At 39.9% G+C, this 19,692-nt stretch overlaps 1 pseudogene across 1 annotated transcript in view; it reads left to right on the top strand.

Annotated features, from left to right (window-relative positions):
• The window catches only part of LOC149158242 (uncharacterized), a 162,130-nt pseudogene extending 143,118 nt beyond the window's left edge, over positions 1–19,012 (top strand). The window contains exons 4-9 of the transcript XR_016261670.1: positions 354–407; positions 16,464–16,735; positions 16,823–16,885; positions 18,057–18,125; positions 18,266–18,311; positions 18,546–19,012. The product of XR_016261670.1 is annotated as an uncharacterized LOC149158242 (transcript). The remainder of the gene's footprint in view (positions 1–353; positions 408–16,463; positions 16,736–16,822; positions 16,886–18,056; positions 18,126–18,265; positions 18,312–18,545) is intronic.
• The last annotated feature ends 680 nt before the right edge of the window (positions 19,013–19,692 follow it).

Raw genomic sequence — 19,692 nt, 5'->3', positions numbered from 1 at the left:
CCTCGAAATTTTATATTTCATGATGTTTGAATTTCAAAATTTAACTCTTGCCTGATTTTGTGATATTTCATGCCCACTTTCTGAAAGTGTATGTTAAGGCTCTTCTTGCTAGAAGATTATACCATTTTGATTTTGCAGCTGTTTTTGGAGAAAGGTTTTGTGATTGGTCATTCTTTCGTGAATTCTTCTACTTGATTCTTTCGGATGAAAATGATTATTGTTCTGCTGTTTTGACTCTGATTTGGCGACGATCTTATTTTGAGTTAATTTAATGAACTGCAGTTATCTTTCACCATTGTTCTGTTATATGTAAAAATTAAATTTTAACATTTGGTTGCTTGTTGAAATTGCAGTCTTTCATAACGGAGGTCTGTGACGAGACCGACATTGCTGAGATCAAACTCAAGGTGCATATTGTTTCCAAGGAACTGAGTATTATCTTATTATGAGTTGCTTCTTTATGGGAAGAATGATTAAGATCATGTAAAATTGCTTCAATGATAATTTTTTGAGATGAACTTTATATGATTGGCTGTTTTTGAGGAACGCTCTGACTTCCATAGAGCCAAAGTGGAAAGTATTATTTCTTAACTGAATGACATCTCTTACAGGCAAATTGAGGAAACGAAAAAACTGTAACTCTATCAAAATTATCAGTTTGTGAGGACAGGAAAATATAGTGTCTCTTCATAGGTAGTATTGATCTTTTTTAACATCAACTGTTTCTTTGATAATTGCATCAATGCTTCGTATGTAAATGAGATAATTAGTTTTGTGCAATTTCTTGTTGAATTCAATGACTTTTGCATCTTGTACTTTTTTGACCTGTTATTATGTTGGGATCTTCCCTAAGGGTCTAATGGGGGGCTAAAGGGCCCACTATGAGTAATAATAGTATAGCTATGGTGTCAATTTAATGCAACATGGACTAGGTTCACTATGCATGCTATTTTTAAATAAGGCCCATTAGCTAGTTAGCATGGAATAAATGTATTGTGGCTTCTTAAAGAGGGGTGGTAGGTAGTTATGATTAGAGTTTCCTAAATAGCTATAAATAAGGATGGAGTCCTTATGGAGCATTTATTGGAGTATATTGTATTGGAGCTTAGCTCATTAGGAGGTTTCTCTTTTGAAAAGGCAATTGCATAGGGGTAGATTCCTTTCCATAGAAGGATCATTATAAGGTGTTGCCCTATCTTAAGGGTTTGATATTGGATAAAGTGTTTAGCATTTTAATATATTGTTTATGATTGTCAACTGGGTCTAGTGTTATTGGTTGTGGGGGGAAGTGTTATCTTCGCCACTGAGGTTCTATGCTTGAAAGTGAGATGTTGAGCTCACAATGGGTATACTGTTGTAACGAGTTTGAACCTTGTTGTTGTTCTAGCCTTGTGACTTGAAGATTATAGGGTTTACCCTATGTGTGATCTACAGAATAAAGGGAAGTGTCGTGGGGTTTTCCCTAGGATATATCACATGGAGAAAAAGTATATTGTTTACAATTGTTTTTTTTAGCACAAATGAGTAGGATTTATATGAAGTCTATGCTTGGTCGCAACAAAATGCATGAGAGATCAGTACATTTCTTTTCCATGCTTAGTTTCCTTCAAAGGAGGACTGATAAGTGGTTCCAAAAATTCTAATTGTAAGCCTATTATTGTAACTGATTAACATACATGTATTTTGTAAAATTGGCATAACAAAAGACAAATTTACAGTAAGAGATCATGATCAAAAGGGAGGGAGAACTTCTGCCAAGGTCTTGTTTAGATCGAGCTACACATTGTCAGGATATCGACCGAGTGACGGACTTGTAGAGCTTTGGTTTTTGCTTGTTTACATCTGCAATTCATTTAGTTGTTAGGGAAGTGTGTCAATTTCACCATCCTGACGATTGGCTTAATCTTTGAGAGACTAAAATTCTTTTATGAGGAGGATTAGGGAGTTCATTTGCTAGTGGAATTTCCAACTTAGATCTATATTTACTAGGTGCAAGTCTTCAAATTGTTTGGGACATTCATTGTATATACTACTGCCACCTCCAACTATTTGAGGTCTTTTCTGGGACAACATTGGACAGGTACTGAGGAGTGGGAGTTGATTTCAAGTGTGGTACAAAAGAATCCAGGGGTCAATGCGAAGGCAACACAGATTGGCTAAAGGGAAATCATTTGAGAGAATTCCAAAGGCGTTTGACAGAGGCAACTTAATGTCCTAAAGAGGAGTGGGTGGAAAGCCGAAGAGCTCAAGACACAGAATGTACAAAGACAAAGGAGAAAATACAGGGAAGAAAACTGCTGAAGACTATAGGTGGCAGTGAGACAATCCATAGAAAGGATCAAGAGATATCTGAGAGCATGGGAAGAGCCAAGATGCTAAGAAGACTCCCAACGAAGTAGACCCAGGAACCAATTGCATTGATGTGTTTAGGATGAAAGAGATTTGTACCTTTTGGAACCTACTGAGAGATCTTCGGTGCACTAGTGAAGCCAAATGCATTGCCAAGAATGGGATTGGGGAATTCTTTTCGTTTTTAAGCCAGCAGAAATGGACTAGAGAAGCCAATTGCCTTATCACGAGCTACGATGAGGAGGATTGTCGCTTCCAAAGCCAAAAGATAGACCCACAACGCCCCACATTTAATCGAACTACTTGATTCACCCCTCGAAGAGCGCAGAGGATAATTATGGCCTTTAGAGCCCATAGAGAGGCCCGCGATTCACCCATTAAGTTAATTGCCCTGCCACGATAAAGATTAGCTAGAATTATGTGTTCCAGGGCCAACAAAGAGACCCTCAATGCTCCAAGATCAATGGAGTTGCTCCATGCACCTCCCATTGAACAAAGTAAGCTCCATCCTTCACCAATTGTGCAGAGAACAGAGCAATGGACTTGAGCAAATCCCAATTTATAGCAAAAGACACCATTAGCATCAAGAACCACTGCTCAACACAAAGGGTAATACATGAGGTACCAATGAAGCTTGCAGACGTAGCCCCTTGACTTAAACACAGTAGCCACTAGACTTAGACACAGGTTTGAGGAATTCACATGCAGCACAGGCCTAATCTCCATTAAGTTCCATGATATCCCATCACCCGAAGCCCATCAATACGCCTGGTGCAAAATTTGAGTGTTGGATATATTACCGTTAGGACTCTGTTTTTATGGCATGCGAAGGTAGTGTAAACAATGCCATGTAGGACTTGCACGCTCCTGTCCAGCCACACCACCCTAAACAATATCCCAAACACCAAACCCATGATCACTATAGTTATAATCCATCCCTGGGACGTGGAGAATATGTCTAGGGGCTTAGACAAAGTTATTTTGATTTAGCATAAGGGCTACAGAGGGGTTTGAGGGAATTTCACAAAAACTAAAGGAGAGGGGCGTTTATTCATGGGATGTTGCACCATCTAGACACATCATTTGTGCAAGTCTATCCCATTTTTAAAAGTCACGCGAGATTAGCTTGCTTGTCTCCTTCATTGTTTTGAGATCTAAGGATATGAAAAAAGGACTTGAGATGAAAATGATCCATAGCATTCCTAATTTTGAGAAGTAGTTTAAGGTGGTTGTCCTTGGATATGGTGCCTCTATATTGATGCAGTATGATGAGGAGAGTGTCTCCCAGTATCACAATCTTAGTGGCCTCCAGATCTTTGGCAAAGGTTATCCCAAGCCAAAGACCATACATTTTAGCTTGATTGTTGGACCTTTGAGCTAGCCCCTGGGAATATTTAATTACTTGATTTCCATCAGGATTAAGAATAATCCCTCCCCCTCTTGCCACCCCTTATTTATGATTCAATTTTAAGGGTTTAGGATCATGTTAATTTTCTAACACTAACAACCTAACAATGTATTATTACCGCGCAGATTCCTTGGAGTAAATCAATTCTTATGCAAATCTATTGGATAAAAGCATGGCTAGGATTACACACGAATCTCACAATCACATGCACACAAAGATTTTTGGATAAGACCCTCTATTGAATTTTCTACAAGGATGAACAATAGAACCAATTGTATCATCTGATAATTACTTCCTAATGATATTTAACAATTTTATCTTTAGCCACTAATATAATTGAGCAATTATACATGGAAAATATCAATAGTAATGTAGTGAAAACAACAAGATCATAAAGAGACAACCATGCACAATAGATACAACAAATTTTCCCTAGGAAACCCAAACTTGGGAGAAAACCCAACAACGTTTTTTTAGGAGAAATTATTCTTCAGCAAGGTTTACAATTCCAAAATTTTTCTAGAAATTTGTGACAAAATATAAGTCCAAGATACTAGTCGAACTTGGTCAAATACCAAGTCCAACCAATCAACATTGGTCAAACCACCATAAACACCAAAAGTCAATGCTTGTTAGCAGTTAAAATTTCGTCCTGCAATTACCTTGGACCTGCAGTCACAGGCCTATGGTCAGCTCGACTTCCGATCAACTCGTCCTGTGGTTAGATCTGTACTGCGGTCAACAATCAAACTTGGTCAATTCATCCTTCTTTCTACTCTTTTCTGTGGTTGCTTCAGAAGATATCTTGTGTGGTGATGATTGGACGAAATGTGGATGTCTCTTTGTGTATTTATACTTGTCAAATGGGTGGGTTTTGACCAAGGGTCACACCCTTTCATGGTGCGACTGACTTGACAATTTGGGGCTTACATGAACCCCAAAAATTAAACTTTTTATTTTAATTTCCATAATTTTCCTAGGCCAACTTAGGAGGCCTCTTGGCATGCAGGAATACCTCTTGATGCTACACAAAAATCAACACTCCCTCTTAGCGAGGGAGGTATTGGCCAATGTAAGTATCCAAGGCTTTTGGCCAAAGCCCTTTATGGCTCCTTAGGCAAATGTATCAATCTCCTACGGTCAAAGTCCCTTTTGACTTTGCCAAGTCCTTGTGTCTTCTTAGGAGAGATTTTGCCCTTGGACCAGTCACCCTAGACCAAAGTCCTTTATGGCTTCTTAGGTGAATTACATCTATCTCCTCTGATTAAATTCCTTTATGACCTAGCCAAGTCCTTTTGGCTTCTTAAGAGAAGATCTGTCCAATCCTATAATTTCCCTTGGTCCTTCACCTCTGGTCAAAGTCCTTTATGACCCAGCCAAGTCCTTTTGGCTTCTCAGGCGAGTGTATCCTATAATTGCCCCTATAATTGCCTTGGACCATTCACCTTTTTGGTCAAAGTCTTTTATGAACTAGCCAAGTCCTTCTGGCTTCTTAGGTGAATGTATCCATCTTTCCTGGTCAAAGTCCTTTATGACCTAGGAAAAGTCCTTTATGGCTTCAGGAGATGGCTTGCACAATCCTGCAAAGACCTCATCATTCCCTTTCAATGAAGCAGACATTTAGCATCATACTAAGCTTGCCTTTGAAGTGTGTCCGTAATCTATCATTTGTGTATATGTACTGGGGCTCTACTGCTACTCACTGCGTCATGTCTCAGATGATGTGACCTGCCATGTCCTTTTGGCTTTTGAAGCCATACTGCTTCATGACTTGCGATATTGGCTGCAATATACTCTGTCTCTACCTTAATCCACATATTCTTGCAGCCTCACTTCACCTCTTGAGACATATCTCCAACCTCATCCAACTGTACAAGTACCACATGCTTTGCTGCCATACACTGTACATGCCTCGACTCAACTATAAACTGGTTCGGGGTGCTCACTGCAAAGCAAATATCTGGCTTGGTGCTAACTAGTTACATCAAGGATACAATCAGTAGCCTGTACATTGTGAGATTCACCAAATCTGAATCTCCAATCCCAAGGAATAGTGTATCTGGCTAGAATTCTTCATTTCAATCTCTGAGGCCAACTGCCTCTGACATTGAATCAGGTCTTCTTGTAGTAGTCTTGGTTGCTCTCTCTGTCATGGAAGCAAATCTTTGAGCCATTGCTGCTCCCTCTGTCATGTAGGAAAGTCCTTCTGCCACTATTGCTTCCTTTGTCACATAGGCAACTCCTACTACTGCTGCTCCCTCTAGACTGGAAGCTCTTTTGGTATGATCCTGGATGCCCTGATAATCTGTACAATCTGTTAAAGAATGTAACTAGCTTCGGTCTTCATAATTGTATTTGAGTCATAATGAAATGTATTTATCAAAAGAAAGAAAAACAATTTTTTATTATTATTGTTTTGACTTATTAAAGCACGGGTTTTATGAACCCAGCTCACAAAAGGATAGAAAAGAAAGATCAACGCCTTAGAAATCAACCTCTTCGAGGGGGAAACCTCCTTTACATTACACAAATGAACAATTCTTGGATGCCACAAATGACAAAACCTCTTTTCTATACATAGGAGTCTAAGGGGTCACAATATAATCAAAGCCGACATAACAATAATAATATAAGGGCACAACAATAACAATAGTGGGCTTCTATGGGGCACAATAATAACAATATGGGGACAATAGGGGAACGACAATAATAATAAGGGCTACAATGATAATAGTAATGGGGGAATCACTAGTATTATAGGGACCTAACAAAGAAATAAGGCATTACAAATGGAAAGAAGAAGGCTTTAGGTAACCATCAATAAATTGTCAAATGAGCCTAAGATAACAAGTTCCTTTGAGAGGCTTAATTTCCTTTCCTAGGAAATAGGCTCTCTTATTGAAGAGGAACGACACCCTGTAGTCACAAAGACAACCCAATTCACTAGGAAGAAAACATGGGATGTGGTTGTCCAGACAAAATATGTTATGGCTATTTTGATTGATAAAAATACATAGATGTAACAAAATATGATGGAGGATAATAATATACAAGTGGATACCAAAAGAAGAGTTGAGAAATCTAGGGCATCGATATTAAGTGATTTCTCTTCTATTGATAACTACTTGTGAATGTTTTTTACTTCTTATATTATGATCTTCTTTTACTTATGTTATTATAGCGTTATTCTTCAGCAAATGACTACCAATGCATAAACCATAAAGAGACAAGAGAGCCAGTATATAGGCTCCCGAACAAATTCTTCTTCTTATAAAGACTTTAATTTACAAATACCAAGACCAAGACCCTTGACCTATTTTCCACTCAAGAACAAGACACAAAGCTTCCTTAATGAGATCCTTAGTCAATGATAGTCAACCTTCTACTCCTTCCTCCTTCTCGACTATTATTCAAATTTGGCTTCCTTCTGCTTCAGACCTTTTATTTATTTTGACCTCCTTGAATTAGGTCTGTAATATTCAACCCTAATTCAAAAACCCTATTTTCTCCTTCTAGAAAATGTCCTTGATACATTTTCTTAGGATAGAGTCTCCTTCTATCCTATCTCAGCTTCTCCTTTGACTTGCCCCTCTTGAATTTGACTACCTAAGAGGATTTCAATTCCTCTCAGCTTCTTTTGCAGCAAATGACCTCTTCCTTCTTCGCATGTGTGACCCAAAAAGCAGCTCCAAGATAATGTTAAATTCTTTGCTCTTCTTCTTTCTTTATTCGCTGATGATAAGACTCCTTCCCAAGAGATCTTCACACTTCTTATTTCAGACTTGATCTTGACTGAAATTATGGCTTCTGAAATGAGTTTGAGTTTCCTATTTATAGTTGTTTTCCCATGCATATAAGCCGACATGAGTTGAGTGTGAGCCAACATGTATTTTGAGAGATTTTATTATTCTCTTGAAGTCGACTTGTAGGAGGTGTATTTTCTTTGTCTTGGAGGGTCTTCCTATTCATTTAATGACTCATAAAAAAATATAACATGCCCAAGATGGGTCCTTCATACATGACATCGACTCAAATTGACTTTTATGACTAGATGAAAAACCTAAAGGTTCACAATGTGAACCTTAACTAAAATAAAATTCCCTGATCATGAAACCTGTTGTCACTCACTATTTTTTTTTAGTCACTAGTTGCTTCAAATTCCCAAATAGAAGTGAATTTGATGCCAACTTTTGAGCCACATAAGCTATCAGAGCTTAATCATACCCTCTCCATTGCATCATGCTCAGAAAGGGCTTTCCAATCGTATATAGAAGTCTGAAAATGGACTCCTGGAGCAGAAGTTAAATCATTTTTAAGATTACCTTGGAAAAGCCCAACAAATAAAGAAAATGGCAAAGTATGGAGGGTAAATCTCAATCGAGACCTGGAGGCTTATTGCAATTGTAAATCAGGATTTCTGATGGGCAAGGAACAATAGCAGAATGAAAAGTAGCAATCGTCGATATCGCATATCGGCAGTCGACGGGTCCGGACACACCTTTTATAGCATATTGACATATCGTATCCTCGAACGCCGATATCACATCTCGCATCCCGTAGATCCAACAGTCCATCAGTTACGGCAAACTCCAAAACATGTGGGGGGGGTTCTTTTTGATATATTGTCGCACCGCTGGGGAAGGTCCATAAATAGTTTACAAAGGAAAAGGTCGCCAAACCAAGGGTCGAGTCGCTCCTTCTCTCTCCTCCATGTGGCGCAATCCCACATTATCGCATATCAGCGAGGTCTGAGTCCTGAAACAACAAAGGGGGTGCGATATTACAATATGGACCGAAACAATGAAGGGGGTGTGATATTGCAATATGGACCGTCAGGGAGGGCCGATTTTTAAATACAAAGGAAAAACATGCAAAACCAAGGCCCGACAGGCCACTTTCTCTCTCCTCCTGGAGGCCATGTGGTGACATGCGATTGTACTTCAGAGCTAACAAGGCAATTGACGTCAGCAGGGACGTGGCAGTATGATTGATGACGTGGCAGAGGACACGTGTCACCCGGTTTCAGTGTTTTCTAGGGTGACATGGAGCCATTTCTGGGTGCCACATGTCACCACTCATAGGGTGACATGTGGCAGTGATAACATCACCCCGCGGACCGATGATCATAACGGCTAAGGGATAAAAGCTTAATACATTAGTGCTAAGTGATTGTGATATGCAGGACTTCCCTTCCGGACGCAATAAAGTATTATGGTAGGGTCTATAAGGGCCTCACATCTGGACTATTGGCCTGCTCCAAAGAAAAGCGTAAGGGGCCTTCTCCTCCAGCAGGCGATTGCGATATGCAGGCATTTCCCCCCAGATGCGATAGAGTATTACGTCGTGGTTTATATGTACCTCATGTTTGGACTGTCAGCCCGCCCCAAGGGAAAGGGTAAAGCAAGTTTTAAATCACCAATATGCGGGACTTGAGATAACAAAGAAAAAGGCCCCAGATGCGATATTTCATAAGCCACATTTCATTAAGTTTTCGCATCTAGGAGATCGACCGATGCGGTGTAAGAGGCAAACAGAGGGAAATTCAAATTATAAAGAAAAAGCCCCCCCGCACAGTTGCTCAAAGCCTTGGTGCTCAAAAGAATAAACCCCTGGTCCCAGCCCCCGACTATATTGAGGAATGTCACACAAGGGGATATGATAAAGGGGAACAAAGGGAAATAAAAAACGCCCGCCTATTCGTCTGTTTTTAATGTTAAAGGCCCACAACCATGTTGCGCAGAGAGCATTGTCAAAATGGGCGGATGGGCTGGAAACTAAGGACTTTAATGGAGCATGGCACAACTGTAGAGTAGTATGCGCAAACTCAAGAAGACTTAATGGCATGACATGGTGCTCCATTCCCTCTACACAGAAAAAGGACCGCTTGGACACACTCCTTTCCCACTCCGCTCCCTATTCCACTGAACAAGTCACTCAAGCAATTAAAGCAGAATTGACAGAAAGTGGTCGAGCAACAGCAAACCACCTCAAGCAGCCGAAAAGAAGCCTGATGGTAGTAGGGACATGGCTCTATCCAAGGCCTCCACTGAAGCAGCAAGGGGACACCTCCTCTTTTCTCTCTCGATTTTCTTCTATGTGCATTTATTTCTGCATTTTTTCCAAGAAATGGATTCAATGCCTGTTGTAATCTTTAGGTAGGTAGTAGCAGAGCCGAGGCAGCTAGTTTAGCATGACAACTGGGGCTCGAGCTCAGATAGTTTGATTGTAACTCAAAGCTATCCCCCTATTCTTATAAATAGGGGGATGAAATATATAATAGAGGTTCCAGATATTTTGACGCACGAGGGTTGAACTCTGTGATGCCATTTTGGTTCTAATTTGCTTGTTCATGGGGATTTCACTGATATCATTGCTAAGTGTATGGACTGGTTATTGGACCCTTTGAGTTAAATGGTATTTTCCTCTTGATTCCTAACATGATTAATGTGCAATAAGTTTTCCCTTCTATAACCTCATTTCACAAGTTGTTTTTCCTTCTCTAAAATAGTGTAATGAGATTATTTTTCTCCTTGGTTCATGGATTTACCTTGCCTGCTAAATAGAGAATAGTGCTTGTGTATATTACAAATTTACTTGGTTTTTAAATAGCCTGCAGTACCTGTATGAGCACAACCTTTCTCGCACTATTTGGTGATAGAGGTACCCACGTCATAGGCTTGAAACCTCAATAAGTTCTTCGTTGTTTCTATCACTCCATCTCCTCCCTCTTTCATATTTCTATTGGAAAACCGTGGTTTAGGATTTTGTGTTGTTTACAGCCCTATCCATCGGGTTCCACTTCTGCTGGAACATTGTTGTTTAGGATTATGTTTGTTATAGCCCTATGCATCAATTTATCTCCTTCCTTTCCTCCTCTCCATAATTCCTATGACTTTAGTTTTAAGCTGTCCCATTTCCGTGTGTCAACCACCAGAAGAAGAAACCATTTCTCTTTTAGATTGCCCCATATACCCCCAACATTTGGATCCATGAGTTGGCTTGAATCTACCTCTTTGAAAGCTAATTAAACCAAGCCCCTCCTATTACCTTTTTTATTTACGTGACAATTGGAGTGTTACAACCCCCTCACATATAACCTTACAAACACTCCTTTATTTAAGATGCCTAGCCACTGGTCTACAATCAACCCAGAGGCTGTCTCTAGGAGGATTTCCTTCCTTCTTGCTGCACTTGTGCTGTTGATGCAAGATTTAGCCACAACATCTTTCTGGCGCCATTTCCGGGGAATGGATTAGAATATTTTTCCCTGGGTATGAAAGATTTTTACATTCCCTCTATTAGGTGAGCAAGGGAAGTGTGGGTTGAAAATCAATCACCTTGGTGACTCCATTGTTTCAAATTTTATGGTAAACATCCTAGCGACTCCACTATCCAAATATCAATTGTAAACACTCTGACAGCTACCTCTGTTAAGAAATAAATGAGACGATGGAAGAGAAGGTTATCATAATAAAGAACTCCTTATATAGATTGATGGAACTGGAGTTAAAGAATAGAGGCCTTCAACAACACTACTCCTCTTCCTCTAAAAAATAACAAGAAGCCAAGATGCATGAAGAAGAGGAAGATGAGCTTGATGTAACACTAAATGATGATGAGATCGATGATTGTTGCAAGCAGTTCTCTGATTTCATGATGGCTTGGTTGCACAAGAGAATTGCTCTTCGGTTATCTAGAAATACATCAATGGGACACAACCAAAATCAAGGCACTTCCTCTGAGGATCCTCTTAGGCCAGCTGATAAGGGAAAGGGACTTCTAGATACAAATGGCTTTAAACCCGATGTCCTCAAAGAAGAGAAGTCACCCTCCCCTTCCTAGCTCATCTGTGAAGAAGCCAAAGAGCCAAGTGGTGTTTGTAGCTTCCATAACTAAAAAGACATCATCCAACAATCTGTATGTGAAGAAGAGGTTGTTGCAAACATTCCTTTTCTATTCCATGACCCTGTGGCTAAGTACACGAGTCTATTCATAAGCCAACAACAGAGGTCATTTCAAGAGAATGTATCAGGTTCCATATTTGCAGATTTTCCATGATGCATGCATGTTTTTTTTTCTTTCTCAACAATATGAAGGCATGTGGTCCTGTACTCTTATGTTGGTCTGGTTCTATTGGAGAGTTGAACATACTTAGTTGAATTAAGTACTGTGCATAGGTAGGATTGTACATAAATAATCTCACCACCTAAGCATTTACTTTTTAGTCGTTAGAATTTTTATTTTCTGCATTTTAGATTCTGGAGGAAATTCCCATGGATATTTTGTTGATTACAAAGTTCATATATTATTGACTCCATGCCCAATGGTGAAGGATACTGGTCTGTAGGTTCTTAGCACCTTTCCTGCAAGGCACTGTCCCTAGTAGGAGCCAATGTTGTCACTCACTGTTTTTTTTAGTCACCAGTTGCTTCAAATGCCCAAACAACAGTGAATTTGATGCCAATTTTTTAGCCATGGAAGCTATCAGAGCTTAATCATACCCTCTCCATTGCATCGTGCTCGGAAAGGTCTTTCCAATCATATATAGAAGTTTGAAAATGGACTCCTAAGGCAGAAGTTAAAGCATTTTCAAGATTACCTTGGAAAAGCCCAACAAATAAAAAAAATGGAAAAGCATGGAGGGTAAATCGCAATCGCAAATCGGGCTTTCTGACGGGCAAGGAACAATGACGGAATGAAAAGCAGCAATCATCGATATCGCATATCGGCAGTCGGCGGGTCCGAGCACACCTTTTATCACATATAGACATATCGTATCCCCGAACGTCGATATCACATCCTGCATCCCACAGATCCAGCAATCCATCAGTTACAGCATACTCCAAAACATGTGGGGGGGTGATTTGTGATATATTCTCGCAGCGCTGGGGAAGGCCCATAAATAGTTTACAAAGGAAAAGTCTGCCAAACCAAGGGTCGGACCGCTCCTTCTCTCTCCTCCATGTGGCGCAATCCCGCATTATCACATATCAGCGAGATCTGAATCCTGAAACAGCGAAGGGGGGGAGATATTGCGATATGGGCCAAAATCATCGGGGAGGGCCGATTTTTAAATACAAAGGAAAAGCATGAAAAACCAAGGCTCGACGGGTCACTTTCTCTCTCCTCTCGGAGGCCACATGGCGGCATGCGATTGGTCTTCAGAACTCACAAGTCAATTGACGTCAGCAGGGACATGACAATACGATTGATGACGTGGAAGAGGACATGTGTCACCCGGTTTTAGTGTTTTCTGGGGTGACATGGGGCCATTTCCGGGTGCCACGTGTCACCACTCACAGGGTGACACGTGGTAGTGATGACATCACCCCGCAGACCGGCGATTGCAGCGGCTAAGGGGAAAAAGCTTAATACATTGGTGTTGAGCGATTGCGATATGTGAGACTTCCCTTTCGAATGTGATAAAGTATTATGGCAGGGTCTATAAGGACCTCACGTCCAGACTATCGACCCACTCCAAAGAAAAGGGTAAGGGGCCTTCTCCTCCAGCAGGCGATTGCAATATGCGGGCACTTCCCCCCAGATGCGATAGAGTATTACGTTGTGGTCTATATGGACCTCGCGTCCGGACCGTCAGCCCACCCCAAAGAAAAGGGTAAAGCAAGGTTCAAAGCGTCAATATGCAGGATTTGTGATAACAAAGAAAAAGGTCTCGGATGCAATATTTCATAAGCCACATTTCATAAATTTTTCGCGTTCGAGACCTTTTCAAGGCCCCCGACACGGCTTCTTACAACTTAATCATACCTTCTCCATTACATCGTGCTCAGAAAGGGCTTTCCAATCGTATATAGAAGTCTGAAAATGGACTCTTGGAGCAGAAGTTAAAGAATTTTTAAGATTACCTTGGAAAAGCCCAGCAAATAAAGAAAATGGCTAAGTATGGAGGGTAAATCGCAAACGGGACCTGAGAGGCTTATCACAATCACAAATCGGGCTTTCTGGCGAGCAAGGAACAACAACAGAATGAAAATCAGTGATCATTGATCACCAATATTTCATATTGGCAGTCAGCGGGTCCGGGCACACCTTTTATCACATATCAGCATATCGTAGCCCCAAATGTCGATATCGCATCTTGCATCCCGCAAATCCAGTAGTCCATCAGTTATGGCATACTCTAAAACATTTGGGGGGCCAATTTGCAATATATTGTCGCACCGCCGGGGAAGGCCCGGAAATAGTTTACAAAGGAAAAGGATGCCAAACCAGGGGTTGGACCGCTACTTCTCTCTCCTCCATGTGCCCAATCCCGCATTATCGCATATCGGCTAGGTTTGAGTCGAAACAGCGAAGGGGGGATCGACATCGCGATATTGACCAAAATCTTCGGGAAGGGCTAATTTTTAAATACAAAGGAAAAGCATCCAAAACCAAGGCTCGACGGGCCACTTTCTCTGTCCTCCCGAAGGCCACATGGCGACATGCGATTGGTCTTCAGAGCTGATAGGGAAGCTTACGTCAACAGGGACATGGCAGTATGGTTGATGATGTGGCATAGGACATGTGTCACCTAGTTTTAGTGTTTTCGGCTGTGACATGGGGCCATTTCCGGGTGCCACGTGTCACCACTCACAGGGTGACACGTGGTAGTGATGATGTCATCCCATGGACTGGCGATTGCAGCGAATAAGGGGAAAAAGCTTAATACATTGGTGTTGAGCGATTGTGATATGCGGGACTTCCCTTTCGAATGCGATAAAGTATTATGGTAGGGTCTATAAGGACCTCGTGTCTAGACTATCGACCCCCTCCAAAGAAAAGGGTAAGGGGCCTTCTCCTCCAGCAGGGGATTGCGATATGCGGGCACTTCCACCCAGATGCGATAGAGTATTACATCGTGGTCTATATGGACCTCACGTCCAGACTGTTGGCCCGCCCCAAAGAAAGGGTAAAGCTAGGTTCAAAGTGTCAATATGCGGGATTTACGATAACAAAGGAAAAGATCTCGGATGCAATATTTCATAAGCCACATTTCATAAATTTTTCGCGTTCGAGAGATCGGCCGATGTGGTGTAAGAGGCAAACAGAGGCAAATTCGAATTATAAAGGAAAAGTCCCCCCCCCGCACGACTTCTCAAAGCTTAATCATACCCTCTCCATTGCATCATGCTCAGAAAGGTCTTTCCAATCGTATATAGAAGTCCGAAAATGGACTCCTGGAGCAGAAGTTAAATCATTTTTAAGATTACCTTGGAAAAGCCCAGCAAATAAAGAAAATGGCTAAGTACGGAGGGTAAATCACAATTGGGACCTGAGAGGCTTATCGCAATCATAAATCGGGCTTTCTGGTGGGAAAGGAACAACGACAGAATGAAAAGCAACGATCATCGATCACCGATATTGCATACCGGCAGTCAGCGGGTCTGGGCACACCTTTTATCGCATATCAGCATATCGTAGCCTCGAATGTCGATATCGTATCTTGCAAAAGGCCGATTGACAAACATAAGCACTATAACCATGATTCTTGGAGAGGCTTGTTAAACAACATTTGGCCATTCTTCTAAAGTATCGAATAAAAACTGTCAGGATAAAGTACGTCCAAAATGAATTAGCATTGTGTCCTAAGTTTTAACGTTTTTGTTTACTTTCTGAAGTGCCAATAGGTTTCGTCCACTATTCTCTGTGCTTCTTTCTTCCTTGTACATGAGTATTTGCACAAAACCTAATGTTTTTAATCTGGATTTCTTTAAGAAGAGTGATTGGTCTCTATTTTGCGGTAGATTAATCATTATTTCAATTTATTATGGGTATGTTTGGGGATTTCCCAAGGAAAGCTTTTTTCCTGTGCTTTACTATCTTTAAACTCACCTGTATTCTTCTAAAATGAAAAACGTATACACCTTTCTCCAACAAATAGAAAGCTACTGAGGAATGACTAGACTACACGTGTTAAGTTTTGCAAGCTATTTTTCAGATAACTATGTGCTTTGAATGTATTCACATAAATGGTTATAAAGAGTCTAAAGACACCCATTGCCATTTGTTGTCTATTATGCTTTTTTTTTAATTAATGTTTTTCTTACCCGCTGTAATGTTGCTTCAAATTGTGAATGGAAGCAATGGGACCATGTTTCCCAACCCTGGAATATTGGACCCTGGCTTTTCTTTAAAATGTTTCATATACATATAACTGTCTGTCTAATGGTTGAAAGTTGGATTTCTAGTGCTCACTAGACATGGAATATCATGAGTTAAGAATGATTGAATTTGTCTGTCCTGCAAACTTCATGTTGCAAGGCATCTCTGATAGCCTGTTATACTTGAGAGGAATGATTTCTATGTTAGATCAAACATTCTCTAAGGTGGCTATGTAATGATGGTATACTGTAGTTTCCTGTACGAGCTTGTTTGATTGGAAGGATTTTCCATTACACGAATATGTATTCCCACATCAAATATGAGTGTTGTTCTTTCAGGTACCTCCATCAGTCTCTTGCCAGGGGACTGAAATGTCTTGAAATACCTTTTTATGCTAACTAGTATTACTGAATCTCTGTCTAATTTCCACAACAATGAGACAAGGATACAGTTATTGATACCAAATAAACCATAGCCGGAAGATCATCATCACCAGAATTTGGATGAAAATATCTGAGGGACTTTCAATTTTATATAGTATTGCATACATTTGGCTTTCCATGATGCCTTATAATTTTCTTGTCATTATTTTTTGCTACAGGCTGGAAGCTTTGCAATGCACATACGCCGGAATATAGAGAAGAGCAAAAGACCATCTTCTGTGGCATCCCCATTGCCTGCTCCTGCAATCCCAGGTGAACCAATGATTGACTCTGATCCCACAGTTACTCTGCCATCTTCACCAACACCAAAGATCCTCCTACTAGGTCTTTCAACCCATTTACAGCAAAACTATCAATGTCCAAAACATCAAAGTTTGGGCTTTTGGAGGCTGCTGGTGATGAAGGCTTGTGTTTTGTAACTGCTCCAAAGGTAACCGTGTTTAAATATTAATGGATCAAGTTATAAGCTGCTATTTTCATTTTTGTTGAATATGATTGAAAATTTCTCGTTTGACAGGTTGGCATCTTCAAAAGGAGCCGAGTTGTGAAGGGAAGGATTGGAAGACCACTTTGTGAAGAGGTGTAGTTTATTTTTTGTCCATGTTTAAGCTTACAGTTTTTTCATCTTTATATTATTTCACTGCTTACAGGAATCTTTTTTCTAATTAAATGCTTTTTCCCCCTTTGACTCAATATAAGCAAACTATGTATGGAGTGAGAAGGTATAGGAAACTGAATGAAATATTTACAACCACATCCAAAAACGTCCTAGATCCTGGTAAATTCTTATTACTAAATTATCAGAAGTGATCTAAACATTTGTGCAACAAAGAAGTGGTATCCAAAGCAGTCTCTTTGTATGACATATACACTGCTGGTTTGCAAAATTTTCCCTTTCATATTCTTAAATGGGGAAAGTCATATTCTTAAAAGCCCCATTGCATTCAGTGCCTAGTTTATTGTTGCAAACATCCAATATGAGAACTGTTCTCCAGCTTTTCATAAGGATGCTACTGATACACCGGTGATTGAGAGTATCAAGACACCTTAGGTGCATGGACTGTTCTGTCCCAGATTTTGCACCTTCACCCATCACGATTCATTCCTCCAACTGAATTGGAGGTGTCCTGTGGTTCTCATTTGGGCTACTACTGATCTGGGATACAACACTATTTCCAAGAAAGTAGTCAATATTTGGAGTTTGCAGAATTTAAAAGTAAGAAATGCGATGCCTGAGATTTGGATCGCTAGATAGAAGTTTTATTATTGTCCACTAATGCCCAACAACATCCAATGGATCATAGAGAGGTACCAGTGGCAACACAACCAGCTAGCTGCAGCTGCACAGACATGGGCACCATGCATCTTTATACTCTCACAAATGAGAGTTGGGATTGTTTCTTATGCAATAAATCATCTCAAGGAAACAATGCCATTTTGTAAACTTATTACTGCAATTTTAAAAAATTTCAGCCCTGATTTTGTGGAGATTTTAAATATTTAGCAACCCAGATTTCCGTCATATTTTCATGTCTTGGTTGGCATTACATCCCGTTGGAAACTTGTTGAAATAAATGTTCATGAGTGTATTGCTCTATGCTGTTGAATACAGACGTGAACTTGCCAGGTGCTGATATTTTGATTGCATTTCTTCTTTTGGCTTTGAATCAAATCAATAAATAGAGGAGATACATGGTGAAGAACATTCTTGTGAAAAGTTATTGAAAGTGGTTTCTTCATGTACCATGCAGGGACAATCCATAAAAGAAGGGCAGGTTGTATGTTATTTGGATCAGCTTGGTGGCCAGACACCTATCACAGTGAGTAGATAGTTTTTCTTGTTGACTTTGTATATGCTCTCCAGAAGTTGCACATCTTCGTATTTCAGTGCCTAGAATGTATTTAGAACGTTGTTTTAGGGTTGTTCAGGCACATTTACATGTTTAACTATATCATGCAGTCAGAAGTGTCGGGAGAAGTTGTCAAGATCTTATGGAGCGAAGGAGGTAAACTCATGGTCCACTTCTGCCACCTAATATTTATTATAAATCATTATCATTTTGAACAACATACCAAGATATTTAGAAACTGCTGGCTGAAACAATTTGCTGACATAAATATTTGAATGCAGGTGAATGTAGCTATTTTGTGCTTTAGAACTTAGCAGTTTGAAAAGTTCTCATGTTTCAAGGCGTAGTACATGATTGTTATGTTTCTAACTCTAAATCTGCCCTTTGCAGAGCCTGTTGGATATGGTGATCCTCTCATTGCTGTTCTACCTTCATTCCATGGTATCAAATGATTATATGTTTATAGTGGATTTTATGAGTAAAGCAGTGTACATTTACTTCACTGCCTCAGAATCAGTCTTATCTAGGGCACGCCTTGTGTTGACCAACGAACGATAGAAGAGTGTGAGGCTCCAAATTAAGAAGGAAGTTTCTCACTTGATTTGGAATTTGGTGTTCTGTTCTCATTCATTTTTAGTTGGCATGCATTTATTTTTTGGATTCACAGTTCAGCAAATTGACCTTATAACAAGTCCTTTTTGCCTGGTTAAATTTCATTTACAGTTTTCTACAGTTTGCTATTAACAAATGAGGCATTGCGACTTGAAGAAATCTGAAGAATATTGTTAAACAATCCATGATGATGTGATATTACAAAATGTAATTACTCATTTGCAATGAATATCGTATTAGTAGTAGCATTTGGGTAGTTCAGTGTCTTACCATGGAATGCTTTATTAAAGATTATGGTTATGAGGCATTGCGATTTGAAGAAATCTGAAGAATATTGTTAAACAATCCATGATGATGTGATATTACAAAATGTAATTACTCATTTGCAATGAATATGGTATATTAGTAGTAGCATTTGGGTAGTTCAGTGTCTTACCATGGAATGCTTTATTAAAGATTATGGTTATCATAAACTGTTTTTTTCTCCTGAGTAGAATGCGTTTGTAATTATTAGAGTGCAATTCTTTTTCCATCTGATTCTTGATTTAGTTGTTGAAGAGATGTGTAGCTGTTATAAAGGGATCAGCCTGGTTTCCCATGATTTGTTTTTCGGCTTCAAGCTTTGACTACCATTGGACTCTTTACATTTGTTCTTTGAGATTATCAGATCCATAACAATGGCATGGGCATTGTAAACAAGTTTCACTGATGGGCTTCCCCAGCAAAATGAAAACGATCTACATCCTGGCAAAGTCCATGGCTTCCATAAAGTTTGTTTTCGTTATTTTGCGTAAGATGGATGGAGATGATCACTGCATCTAGTGATCTCTTGGATAGTTAATACCTTTAAGCCTATTAAATGTTTGTTTTAGGATATCTCCTTTTGTTTACAATTTTCCGTCCAATATAAGGGTTCCCTATATAT

This window comes from Pinus tabuliformis, chromosome 5_2, assembly GCF_031772625.1.
Source record: "Pinus tabuliformis cultivar Carrire ecotype Pingquan chromosome 5_2, CPIR1, whole genome shotgun sequence".
NCBI lineage: Eukaryota > Viridiplantae > Streptophyta > Pinopsida > Pinales > Pinaceae > Pinus > Pinus tabuliformis.
This window is presented reverse-complemented; position numbering and strand designations above follow the sequence as displayed.